The 12,970-nt window shown below is 41.2% G+C and overlaps 1 pseudogene; it reads left to right on the top strand.

The window, feature by feature from the left end:
- The first annotated feature begins 6,806 nt into the window (after positions 1-6,806).
- On the top strand, positions 6,807-6,978 carry LOC114609118 (annotated as a pseudogene).
- The last annotated feature ends 5,992 nt before the right edge of the window (positions 6,979-12,970 follow it).

Raw genomic sequence — 12,970 nt, 5'->3', positions numbered from 1 at the left:
TTCTGTCCTGGGCATTTCTTACATGCTGTGGGAATGGAGCACTAGCCAATCCCAGTCTTCCTCACCAAAGAGAGGTTGGTTTGTTTTGACTTGTGTGACCAAGAAAGACAAGCTGTTTTCCCCTGGGACCATGGACCTTCTCTGTGTCTGCAGCATTCCTGCTGCACAAGGCCTAAGGGAGGAGGCTGTCCTTTTGGCCAGCTCTTTTATTTACTAGAGCATGCTGCCTACTCTTGGCAAGAGGGTAGAAGTGTAGAGATGGTAGTGATGTAAAAAGGATGTCATATGGTAGAGGAGGGAAGAGGGAGGAGACACCTGAATCCTCAGTCATCACTCTCTGAAGTCTCCAGTAAAGCACTTACTAAGTGGTATATTCATCATTTCTCTGCTGGGTACCCTACTGATTCCCACTGTCAACTCCAGGGGAGTTAGAAATGGGTTGGTTAAAGTCAGTGAGCCCATCTCCGTGCATCCTGATTAATTCTTTACAAGGAATTCTACTTGGAAGTTGAAGTGGGATTCTTGGATTTACCACATTGTTTCAGAAGAAACAATTGTGATGCAGAATCAGAGCTTCTTAAGAATAAATGGTAGCATAGATCTATGCATTTACTTAATGGAAAGAGGGGAACTGGGGGAAAAGTAAGATACAACCAAGAGCACAGAGGTGGGGTCTGTAGGAAGCCATGTTTAAATGTTTCAGCTGAGGTCATTGGACAATTTTGGTTGCTCTCAAGTTACATCTCAAAAGCTTGCTAAAAGACTTTTTCTTCCTCCTCATCTTCAGCCCCATCTTCCTCCCCACCCCCTCTTTCCCCTCCCTCCTTCTCTTCTTCATCATCTTCTTTTTCTTCTATTTTTATTTATCTTAAATAAAAGAGATTACAGTGTGGCTTTCTGGAAGTTGAAATGGGTCACAAGGATTGCATAAGCTAGTTAAGATAGGTTTATATTTTGTTTTATTTATTTATTTATTTATTTATTTGTTTATTTTATCCGTTTTTTTGATACATTCAGAAGTTTGAAGGTTCATAACTGGGCAAGAGAAAGGTTGTACTCAAAGGTAGCTAATACTTAGGATTTATCATGGTTTATTGTTATTTGATCATTTTTATTTGAAATATCACTATAAAAGAAAATAGTATCTCTATGTAGGCAAACTCCACATCAGATGCTAATTGTGTTGAAATTCTCATCTGTCAATTGGGAAGAGGCCTCAACTAGAATCTCAGTGAAGGGCTTCTTTTCCTTTCTACATTATCCCAGTGTCACTGTCTTTATATCCTCCTGCTAATAGTATTTTTCAAGACCTAAGTATCATAATAAAAGGTTAATCCTGTCATATAAGAAAGACTTCTTTTATTGTGATATTAAGACAAAGGCTCAGCATGTGGCCCAGGATTCCCTGGAAGTCACCAGATAGCCCAAGTTCATCCCATATTTGTGACACTCCTCCTGCCTCAGCTTTCCAAGTTTTAGGATTATAGACATGTACCGCTGTGTGTATCTCAATATAAGAATTTCTTACAATTTATTAATCTTTTTTTTTTTTACAGTCTAGTCGTTATCCCCCTTCTGTTCTGCCCTCCAACAGTCCCTCATCCCATCCCTCCTCCTCAGTCTCCAAAAGAAGTCACCACCCCATCCCCAATCCAGCAAGGTCCCCCCACTCCCTGGGGCCTCAAGTCTCTCTAGGGTTAGGTGCATCTTCTCTCACTGAGGCCAGACCAGGCAGTCCTCTGCTGTATGTGTGTCAGGAACCTTGAACTAGCTTGTGTATGCTGCCTGGTTAGTGGCTCAGTGCCCGAGAGATCTCAGGGGTTAATCTCAGGTTAAATGAGGCTGCTAGTCTTCCTATGGGACCTCTCTCCTTCTCAGTTTCTTCCAGCCTTTCCCTAATTCAACCACAGGTGTCCCCGACTTCAGTCCGGTGGTTGGGTGTAAGTATTTGTATCTGTCTCGGTCAGCTGCTTGCTGGGCCTCTTGGAGGAGTCATGCTAGCCTCCTGTCTGTAAGCACACCATAGCGTCAGTAATAGCCTTGGAGCCTCCCATCGAGATGGATCCCAGTTTGGACCGGTCACTGGACCTTCTTTCCTTCAGTCTCTTCTCTGCTTTTATCCCTGCAGTTCTTTCAGACAGGAACAATTCTGGATCAGAGCTTTGACTGGGATAACAAACCCATTCCTTCATTTAATACCCTGTCTTTCTACTGAAGCTGAACTCTACAAGTTCCCTCTCCCCACTGTTGGGCATTTCATCTAAGGTCTCTCCCTTTGAGTCCTGAGTGTCTTACATCTTCCAGGTTTCTAGTAAATTTTGGAGGGTACCCCACCTCCCACCTCCCAAGGTTGCCTGTTTCCATTTATTCTTCTCAGGGCTTCTCTCATGCCCCACCCCAATACCCAATCTTGTTCCTCTTTTCCCTTCCCTGTCCCCTTTCCCACCCATGTCCCTCCCTCCTTCTGCCTCCCCATGATTGCTTTCTTCTCCATCCCAAGTGGGATTCAGGCATTTTCACTTGGGCCCTTCTGCTTGTTAACCTTTTTGAATTCTGTGGATTGTATCCTGTGTATTCTGTGCTTTTTTGGCTAATATCCACTTATTAGTGAGTACATAACATGTATGTCCTTTTGGGTCTGAGTTACCTCACTCAGGATGATATTTTCTAGTTCCATCCATTTGCCTGCAAAACTCATGATGTCCTCGTTCTTAATAGCTGAATAGTATTCCATTGTGTAAACAAACCACATTTTCTGTATCCATAGGCTGGGGAGATGGCTCAGCAGTTAAGAGCACTGACTGCTTTCCTAGAGGCCCTGAGTTCAATTCCCAACAACCACATGGTGGCTCACAACCATCTGTAATGGGACCCAGTGCCCTCTTCTGGTGTATCTGAAACAGTAACGGTATACTCAACATAAGAATTTTAAGATACACTCTTATTACAGTTCCACTGTGTCCTTTTATTCATTCATAACCACCTATCTTTAACATTTGGTCAATATTAATAATTTAACTACATGTCTTAGTTAGGGTTTTACTACTGTGAGCAGACACTATGACCAAGGCAACTCTTATAAAGACGTTTAATTGGGGCTGGCTTACAAGTTCAGAGGTTCAGTTCATTATTATCAAGGTAGAAACATGGCAACATCCAGGCAGGCATGGTACAGGAGGAACTGAGGGTTCTCCATCTTCATCTAAAGGGTGTCAGTGAAAGACTGACTTCTAGGTAGCTAGGCCTAGAGTGTAAAAGCCCACTCCCACAGTGACACGCCTCCAACAAGGCCACACTTCCAAATAGTACCATTCCCTGAGACAAGCATATACAAACCATGACACTACATATTAATAAGTGTAAATAATGTAAGTATAATGAATAACTGGCTGAATTTTTAACTTGGTATTTAATATTTTAATACTAACCTTTGTCACTTGGCAAATATCAATAATTTGTAATCAGTGACATAAGATTAGTTTAGTAATACAATTTCCATCTGACTATAAATGAAAGAATTGAGGCAGGACAATCTGGTCGGGTAGGAGAAGGGTCCAGGTGTGAACATGAACGCTGGCAGCAGAGGAATGCCCGGAAGACTTATTCTCAGACGCTCTTCACTCCATTGAGCATGCCCTTGACTCATCGACCGCTGAGAGGACAGTGCTGTATTAATGAGCCATAAAGGGCTCTCTCCTCAGAGGTTTGCACTCACCATTTTGTCCTCTTGGGGGCAGGCATGCCTCTAAACTCTTATGTACCTCTTATGTACCTCTCCTCTAGTAAAGTGTCTCCTTTCTTATAACTATCCATGGGAAAACTTACTGCAGAGACACAAGAACCTAGAAACACAGCAGCTGCCCTCCAAACTCAAAAGCATGTCTGTGACAGCATGGGGTAATATCTCTATATGAATGTTAATATACTTATATATAGACTAAGGTGTGTGTGTGACAGATACTGATGAAGCCTCATAGCCTAAAGGGTAGTATCAAGACAACTTCTCTGAGACTGACAAGAGGTAGTTTAAAGATAAACTGTTTTACAGGATTTTATTTGGTTTATCTTATTGTGAGAGACTAATATAAACTCTTGATATCTCTCATCTTTCCACTGCACCTAGCTCATTACTACATAATTTTTGATAACAGCTACTTTCATGAAACTACTATTTTCCGAATGATCTTAGTTTTGACAGAAACACTAAAGCCTGGGAAGGTAATTACTAAAATATTTGATATGAAACAGGTCAATGCCATCAATGTTAACCCACAATGTTAATGCACATCTGGGTTTTGTAACAAAACACTAAGACTTTATCAAAGGACAAGGAACAAAAGCGAGGAACATCTTTAAGTAGAGGTTTTAGTATACCCGTCTTTAACTTTCTTCTAATAAATTAAACAAGTATCTCAGACATGTCTCAGAAACGTTTACCTGTATCCACTGGAGTTTGGAGGAATGGACATGTCCCTGGGTCTGTCTGGAGCTGCAGTAGGGAACGACCTGTACACTCAGGATTTACCTTTAAAACACGTATATTTTCCAGACTCTCACACAAACAATCCTAGATTGTCTATTTAAAAATATTAATTCTTTGAGAGTTTCATGTAATGGGTTTTGATCATCTTTGCTGCTCACCCCCCAGATCTTCTTAGACCCACCATCCTCCCTTCCAAACCCACTCAAATTTGTTCCATTTAAAAAAAAATCATCAAGAAGAACCTGAAGAGACCACCTCCAGCAGATAGGCATGGCTCCAATGGAGGGATGGGGCAACCCACCCATCTCAAAATTTTTAACCCAGAATTGTCCCTGTCTAAAGGAAATTCAGGAACAAAAATGGAGCAGAAGCTGAAGGAAAGGCCATCCCAAGACTGTCCCACAGTGTAATTGGTTCCATTCGTAGACACCAAACCTTGACACTATTGCTGATGTCAACGTATGCTTGCAGACAGGAGCCTGGTATGGCTATCCTCTGAAAGGCTCTGCCAACACCCAACTAAGACAGGTGCAGGTACACTCAACCACTGGACTGAGCCCGGGGACTCCAATGGAAGAGTTAGGGGAAGGGTTGAGGAAACTGAAGGAGATTGCAACCCCATAGGAAGAACAATAGTATCAACTAACCAGACACCTCAGAGCTCCCAGGGACTAAACCACCAGCCAAAGAGTATATGTATCCATGGCTGTCACTACATATGTAGCAGAGGACTGTCTTATATGGCATCAGTGGGAGGCGACCCACTTGGTCCTGTGGAGGCTTGACACCCTAGAGAAGAGAGATGCTAGAGGGGTGAGACAGAAGTGGGTTGGTTGGGGAACACCCTCTTAGAGGCAAAGGAGAGGGGAGGGGTGGAGGGTTTGTGAAGGGGACACTGGGAAAAGAGATAACATTTATATATAAACAAATAAAATGATTATTAATAAAAAGATGAACCTGTGATGCCCAAATATTAGCAGATGAATGGTCTTCCGAAGTAGTTAAGTCAATTTACCAGGGTCTATAGTCTTAGAGCAGAATGTATCTCCCTCCCCCAGAAGCTGACAATTGCTCCTTGACTGGGATGAGATCTTGTACCCAACCTTCATCCCTAGGATCTGATTTGGTATAGTTTGGGCTTACACAGGTCTTGTACAATGTCTGTGAGCTTATATGTGCAGCTGTCCTACTGTATCCAGGATACATTGTATTTCCTTGTAGTCATCCGTCTCCTCTGGCTCTTAGACTCTTCCCACCGCCGCTCTTCCCCAGTGATTCCTGAGTCTTAGGAGAAGGAGGTGTGATGAAGATGCCCCTCCATTTAAGGCTGAACACTTCACAGTCTATTATCCCCCACATGTTGATGGACTTCTGTAAAACAGCATCTACTGCTAACAGGAGCTTCTCATATTAGAGTTGAGATACATCATTGTGACTTGGCTTAATACTATACTAGATAAAGAACAACAGGAGGAGGTTCTCTCCTAGAGCCTATGGCCTGTCTAGCCATAAGTTCTTGGTGCCAGGTATGGGTTTCATATTTTGGAACAGGAATTAAAATACCATCAGAAAGTGGTTGGTTATTCACATATTTGTGTCAACATTGTACCAGTGTGGGTGTGTCTTTCCAGACCAGTCAATATTGCCGCTTACAGGGTAAGCTTGATGCTTATTTTTCTCCTCCAGTAGTGTACATAGCACTTCTAGCACTATGAAATCTAGTAGTAGGGATGAAGGATTCAGTTGACAACCAGTTTGGGTCCTCTGTGTTCTGTGACTCAAGCATGTGGTGTCTTCAGCAAAAAGGTCTGACCATCAAGTTCTGGAGGGTAACCAAGAGCAATCACAGTAGCCTGCGATGTTTGGAGGTCTATGGTTTCTCACTGGACAACAACTTCAAAAGAAGTTACTCTTGTCACTGGACTTATCTGTTAGCCTCTGGGCGTACCAGGGGTATTGTTAGCCCATACCATACTATAATGTGGTTCTCAACCTGTGTGTCACAACCTCTTTTGGGGTTAAATGAGTCCTTCACAAGGGGTCACCTAAGGCCGTCAGAAGACACAGATATTTGTGTTATGGTTCATAACAGTAGCAAAATTATAGTTATGAAGTAGGAATGAAAATAATTTTATGGTTGGGAGTCACCGAAACATGAGGAACTGTATATTAAAGGGTCAACACATTAGAAAGATTGAGAATTACTACATTATAGTGGAAATTCTTCCATAGCCTGCATTTTAAATCATATTATATATAAATCTGTTTCAGGAAACTTCTACTGTAGTAGGTTTCCATGTGACTTTTTAAAAAGGTCTTTAGTATCGCTTCTCGGCCTTTTGGCTAAGATCAAGTGTAGTATCTGTTCTTATCAGTTTAATATCTGATACGTCCTCTATCCGAGGACAATATATTAAATGGATTTTTGGAAGTAGAAAAAAAAAAAAAGGTCTTTAGTGTTATTTGTCTCTCTCCACACATCCCCTGTACTCTACCCTCCACCTCTCCACTTGAATTTAACCCTGTTGTTCCACCACTCTCTTTTAAACCTTGATAAAAGTATGCTCTATCTCCCCTGTCTTGAAAGTCTATCCAAATAGTCCTCGAGTCATTCCATGACACCTGTGAATTTCCAAATGAAACACAAATATCTGAATATTCAAAGCTAATATTTGCAGATGAGTGAAAATATGCAATGCTTGTCTTCTGGGTCTGGCTTTTCTCATTGGAATGATTGTTTCCAGTTCCATCCGTGTACCTGAAAATTCCATAATTTTATTTTTATTAACAGCTGAATGACATTCCGTTGTGTAAATATATCACGTTTTCGTTGTCTATTCATCAGTTGGTGGGCATCGAGATTATCCATTTCTTGGCTATAGTGAGTAGAAAGCAACAAACACAGATGAGTGGGTATCTCTAGAGGACATATGCCCAAGAGTGGTGTACGTGGATCATGCAGTAGATCTATTTTTAGCTGTTAGAAGAAACGCCACACAGATTTCCATAGTTGCCACACCAGTTTGCACTTCCACAAACACTGAATAAGTGTTCCTCTTTCCTCACACCCAGGCCAGCATTTTTCATATTTTTTTTAAACTTTAGTCATTCTGACTAGGGTGAAATAAAAATCTCAAGTAAGTTTTAATTTGCATTTACTTGTGGTTAGAAATGTTGACAATTTTAAAAAGTTACTTTTTTTTTCAGCGATCTGTGTTTCATTTTTTGAGAATTCTGTTTAGATCTCTGCTCCATTTTTAACTAAGTTGTTTGTTTTCTTGTTGTTTAACTGTTTGACACCTAGCCACTAATCCCAGATGTATAGCTGATAACCTTTTTTCCCATTCTGTGGCTGTCTCAGCATTTGAATGATGGTGTCCTTCACTGTACAGAATTTTAGTTTCCTGAGGTCCTGTTTATTAGCCATTGGTTTAAATTTTCCTACTATCAGGCTTTGTTCAAAGAGTCCTTTTCTGGGTTAATAAGTTCAAGTGCAACCCTTGCTGTCTCCTCTCTCAGAGCCAAATATCAGATCTTATATGAGGTTCTTGATCAAGTTGGAGTTGAGTTTTGTGCAGGGTAGGAGATGGGGACTGAGATTCATGTAAAGCCACCAGCCTGACCAACACCAGAGGTTGAAGATGCTTTCTTCTCTCCAGTGTATATTGTTGACTCCCTTGTTAGAAATCAGGTGTCAAAGGATACATGTACTTATGTATGCATCCACAATCCTGTTCCAATGATCAATTACTTCTGGGTGACAGCTTTATATCCTGCACTTTGCTGAGTATATTTACCAGCTGTAGGAATCTTTTGGGTCTTTTGCATATAGAATCATCACCTGAAAATAATGATACTTTAATTTCTCTCTTTCCTATGTCTATCCGTTTGCTTGCCTGCATTTATCACATTCCTTGAGCTAAGATTTGAAGTTCTACATTGAAACGGCGGCAGGAGAGAGGGCATTCTTCTTGTCTTCTTGTTGATTTCAGTGGGAATGCTTTCAGGTTGCTTTATTGTGTCCTGTATATTGCCTTTATTACGTTGAGATGTATCCTATATTCTTACTCTATCTTGGACTTTTATCATGAAGGGATGGATGTTGGATTTTGTCAAAGGCATTTTCTGAATCTATTGAGATGATCATGTGGTTTTTGTCCTTTAGTGTATGTGGCTGATTATGTTTATTTATTTATGAATGTTTAGCAATCCCTACATCTCTCAGACAAAGCCAACTTGCTCATGGTGAAGAATCTTTTTGATGTGATCTTGAATTCTGTTTGCAAGTATACTTTTAAGAATTTTCCAGGATTGTAATTCTTTTGTTGTTGTTGGTCTTTGTCTGGCTTTGGTATCATGGCAAAATAGCTTCATAAGAAGGTGTTTTTGAAATACTGATTCCTTTCATGTCACACAGAATAATTTGGGGAGTATTGGTGTTAGAGATTTTTAAAGTATGGCAAAATTCTGTGCCAATCCACCCTACCATGAACTTTTTTATTTAGAAGATCTTAAATTACAGATTCTATTTCACTGGCTATTATAGGTTTTTCGCTAATCTTTGTCTAACTTCGGAAGGATATATATATATATATATATATATATATATATATATATATATAAATTTTTATATTAGATTTTTTTGATAAAAATAGATTTTTTTAAAGATTTGGTCTTTATTTTTAGTTTATTTATTTTAATTTTTAAAGAATAAATATTATTATTATTTGAATTTCTTCAGTGTCTGTTGAAATGTCTCCCCTTTAATCTCTAATTTTATTAATTTGATTCGTCTCTTTTTTTTGAGCGACATCACCTTAGGTAAAAGGATGGAGAAAGGTATTCTAAGCAGATGAACCTAAGAAGAAATCTGGTGCAGCCATCTTAATATTTGACAAAATAGACTTAAAACCAAAACTGATCATAAGAGACAGGGAAGGATACTACTTATTCAAAGAAAAAAAATCTACCTAGATGTCATTGCAATTCTTAACATCTATGCAAGAAATGCAAGGGCATGAAAATTCATGAAAAAAGCACTACTACAGCCTTAACCACATATTAACCCTCACACCATGAGAGGTACAATCCAATACCCTACTCTTTCCAAGAGACAGGTCATCCATAAAAAACTAGAGTGGAATTCTGCAGCTAACTGATGAGATAAACCAAAAGGACCTAATAGATACGTATAGAACATTTCATCCAAACACAAAAGAACATGCATGCTTCCCTGCATCTAGTAGAACATTCTCCAAAACTGACCACATACTTGGACACAAAGCAAGTCTCAATAGATAAGAGAAAATTAAAATAATGTCTTGAATTCTATCTGACCACCACAAATTAAAGCTGGAAATCACCAACAACAATATAATACAAAGAATCAATGAAACAAAGAGTTGGTATTTTGAGAAAATCAATAAAATTGACAAACCTTTATCCAAATTAACTAATAGGCAGAGAGAGAAGATCCAAATTAACCAAATTAGAGATGAAAGTGGGGGAGCAAAGCAATAGACACTGAGGAAATCCAGAGAGTTGTAAGAACTTTAAAAACCTGTACTTCACCAAATTGGAAAATCTGAAAGAAATGGACAACTTTCTTGATATATACTGCTTATAAATCAAGATGAGATAAGCAATTTAAAGAGATCTACAACCCCTAGTGAAATAGAAGTAGTAATTAAAATTCTTTCAACCTTGACTGGGCAGCACAGTAGAGCTGGCTCTGATGTCCTGTGTGTGAGTAAGCCAGCCCTGAAGGCATGAGAGCATGGAAGAGCTGACCCTGCCCTTGCCACCTACAGCATTGAGTGAGCCAGCCTGGGCAGTGCTGGAGAGCTCGACCTGGGGATGCAAGAGAAAGAGAGCTGGCAGGCTGACCAACTCAGCTACCACCCAGGCCCAGATCCAGGGCTTTTAGGTTGTCTCACCTCAACATCTACCTCACCTACGAACTGATGGAAATCATGAAAGGGCTGGTCCTGCAGATTCAGTGCTGCTGGATCTCAATGACACAGGGCAACAACACGATATTCTAGAGGAGTCCCAGTGAGGATGTGGTATTGATAGTGTAGCAGACCAACCATTGATTACAGTGAATATTTGGAGGCTGTGTGGGCAAAAGGGTGTACTGCAGGACACACTGTGACACGCTGCAGCTTCCTAGATAGGATGTTATTTAATGTTTGTTTTGTTTGCTTTTTGTTTTGTTTTTTATTTTTATTTGGCAGAGAGGTCAAAAGGGCAGAGAGCAGATACAAAGGGATGGGGAGATAGGTGTAACTGAGGTCAATCATGTGAAAGTCACAAAGAATCAATAAAAAGATTAAAAAATGAATTGAACACATAGATCAATAACTAGAACTGAGTGATGAAAATTGGTATCATCAATGAGGAGCAGATGAACAGGAGGAGTCTCAGCACACGGAGAAACGCAGAAACATATCCTCCCTGGGAACTGACGGGGGTCAGTCGGATTAAAAACAGGAGACATCCTATAAAAGGAAAGAAGACTCTGGAAGAGCAGCTTCGAAAACGTCAGCGATGTGGGGAGAATAAAAGAAAAGAAATGAAGGAGACGCAGTAGACACAGGACGGAGGGAGACGGGGCAGGCACGTGACTACTGACTAGCGCTCCACTGGGCCGAGGAAGGCAGAACGCCGTGAAATATATTATTCCGTGGCTCCCTAACAGGTTCAGAGCCACTGATATGGCATCTCCTTATCTCATTTCAAACTTCCAGTGAATAAAAGAGCTGGCCAAAAGGACAGCCTCCTCCCTTAGGCCTTGTGCAGCAGGAATGCTGCAGACACAGAGAAGGTCCATGGCCCCAGGGGAAAAGAGCTTGTCTTTCTTGGTCACACAAGTCAAAACAAACCAACCTCTCTTTGGTGAGGAAGACTGGGATTGGCTAGTGCTCCATTCCCACAGCATGTAAGAAATGCCCAGGACAGAACTGTGTGTGTGTGTGACTTCTCTGTCATAACAATGTCCTCCATGGAGGGCAGCTCAGTACAATGATGGCCAGCCATGGTGGGGATGCTTCCCAAATGCAGCAGGACCTCCCTGGATAGTGCCTCTTTCCTCTTTCCTCATGGCCTTGTGCTCAGCCAGTTAGTCAGATATCATCAGGTGAGTGGCCTTTCCTCATGGAAATCTGTGTCCATCACAAGGCCTAGGGTAGATCAGAGATGTCTGGGGGTGGGGGATCAGCCTTGGGGCACAGAGGACTAGCTGGCACTAGGAAGTGCTGGCCTCCCCTCTTGCTGCTTCTCTGAGGAATCAGAGGGAGTACTCTCTTTGCTGTCACTTTTGAATCCCATTGAAAAGAGGAACATGAATACGGGTTAATCAAGATCAAATTACATAAGTATTTGTTACCTAATGCAATGCAGAAATGAAAAACTGATCATGCTGGCAAAAAGCAGGTCAAATCCTAGCCAACCAACTGCCCCAAAGGGTTATGGCATCTTCCTCACAACTGCATGGCTGGTATGTGGCTGAGGGGAAGTGAGTTGAGGTCTCTGGTCAGCAGGACCCAGCCAGCCAGTGGACGCTGCCTAGGCAACCAGGCTAGCAGGCTCCTTCCCATGGATGCCTCTCTTGGGCTGCCATCTCCCATCTGCCTCAGTCTTGGACCTCTCACTGTGTGTACCTGCAGAAAAGGAGACTGCTGTGGCTTTGGTGTGACCCCAGGGGAAGCCACAACCTCCATGTCCTGTGTATTTCTCATCTGCCACAATGGCTCAGACCTCCAGGCCCACTGCTAGGGTTTAAAGTGCATGAGTCTCTTTCCTGTGTGTGATTAGAAGGTTTTTCCATCACTTTACAGACTGATCTATCTCAGGAATCAATTCCTTAAGTTCTCTGACCATTTTTCTCCATTTAACCCTTTCTCACAGACATTCTGACTCCACATGGTGTGATGCTTTTAACCAGTCCATTTTCTGGTTTTGTATAACTCAGTACCAATGGTGTGCCACATAAGTTGCTGTCAAATTATTGGACATTTAATTATGATATACCTCATAATTTTATAAAGCTTTTATTAGTCAATGTTCTTTGACAATTTCATACACATGTACTATACATTCTTGTTACTCTCCCGATAGCTTCTCTGGTCAGTCTCCTTTCTTTTTTATAGACACTTCCCTCACATTCTTTTGCTTTGCTTCTCAGAGAATTTAAGTAGGGCTCTCTGTGTGATCCTGGGTCTGGAACTATCTATTAGAGCTTCATGTACCCATCAGTAGGCATAAAACTCTGCATTATGTCTCTGTCTCCTAGAATCTGTTAGTTTCCAATAGATCAGGGACAAGATCACAGTAGCAGAGTTCTTTGATTCTGGACGGCCCAACTTGGGTGGTCCCAGTACTGGAAGACACAACCATCAATCCACTGTTGCCATGGCTAAGTCATGCTGAAAAGATGGCATATTGCAAACCTTCTCCTATCTTTCTGCTCTTAAATTCTTTCCAAGC

This window comes from Grammomys surdaster, unplaced genomic scaffold, assembly GCF_004785775.1.
Source record: "Grammomys surdaster isolate TR1022 unplaced genomic scaffold, NIH_TR_1.0 125946, whole genome shotgun sequence".
Taxonomy (NCBI): domain Eukaryota; kingdom Metazoa; phylum Chordata; class Mammalia; order Rodentia; family Muridae; genus Grammomys; species Grammomys surdaster.
Note: the sequence above shows the minus strand (reverse complement) of the source record. Positions and strands in the feature narration are given on the sequence as shown.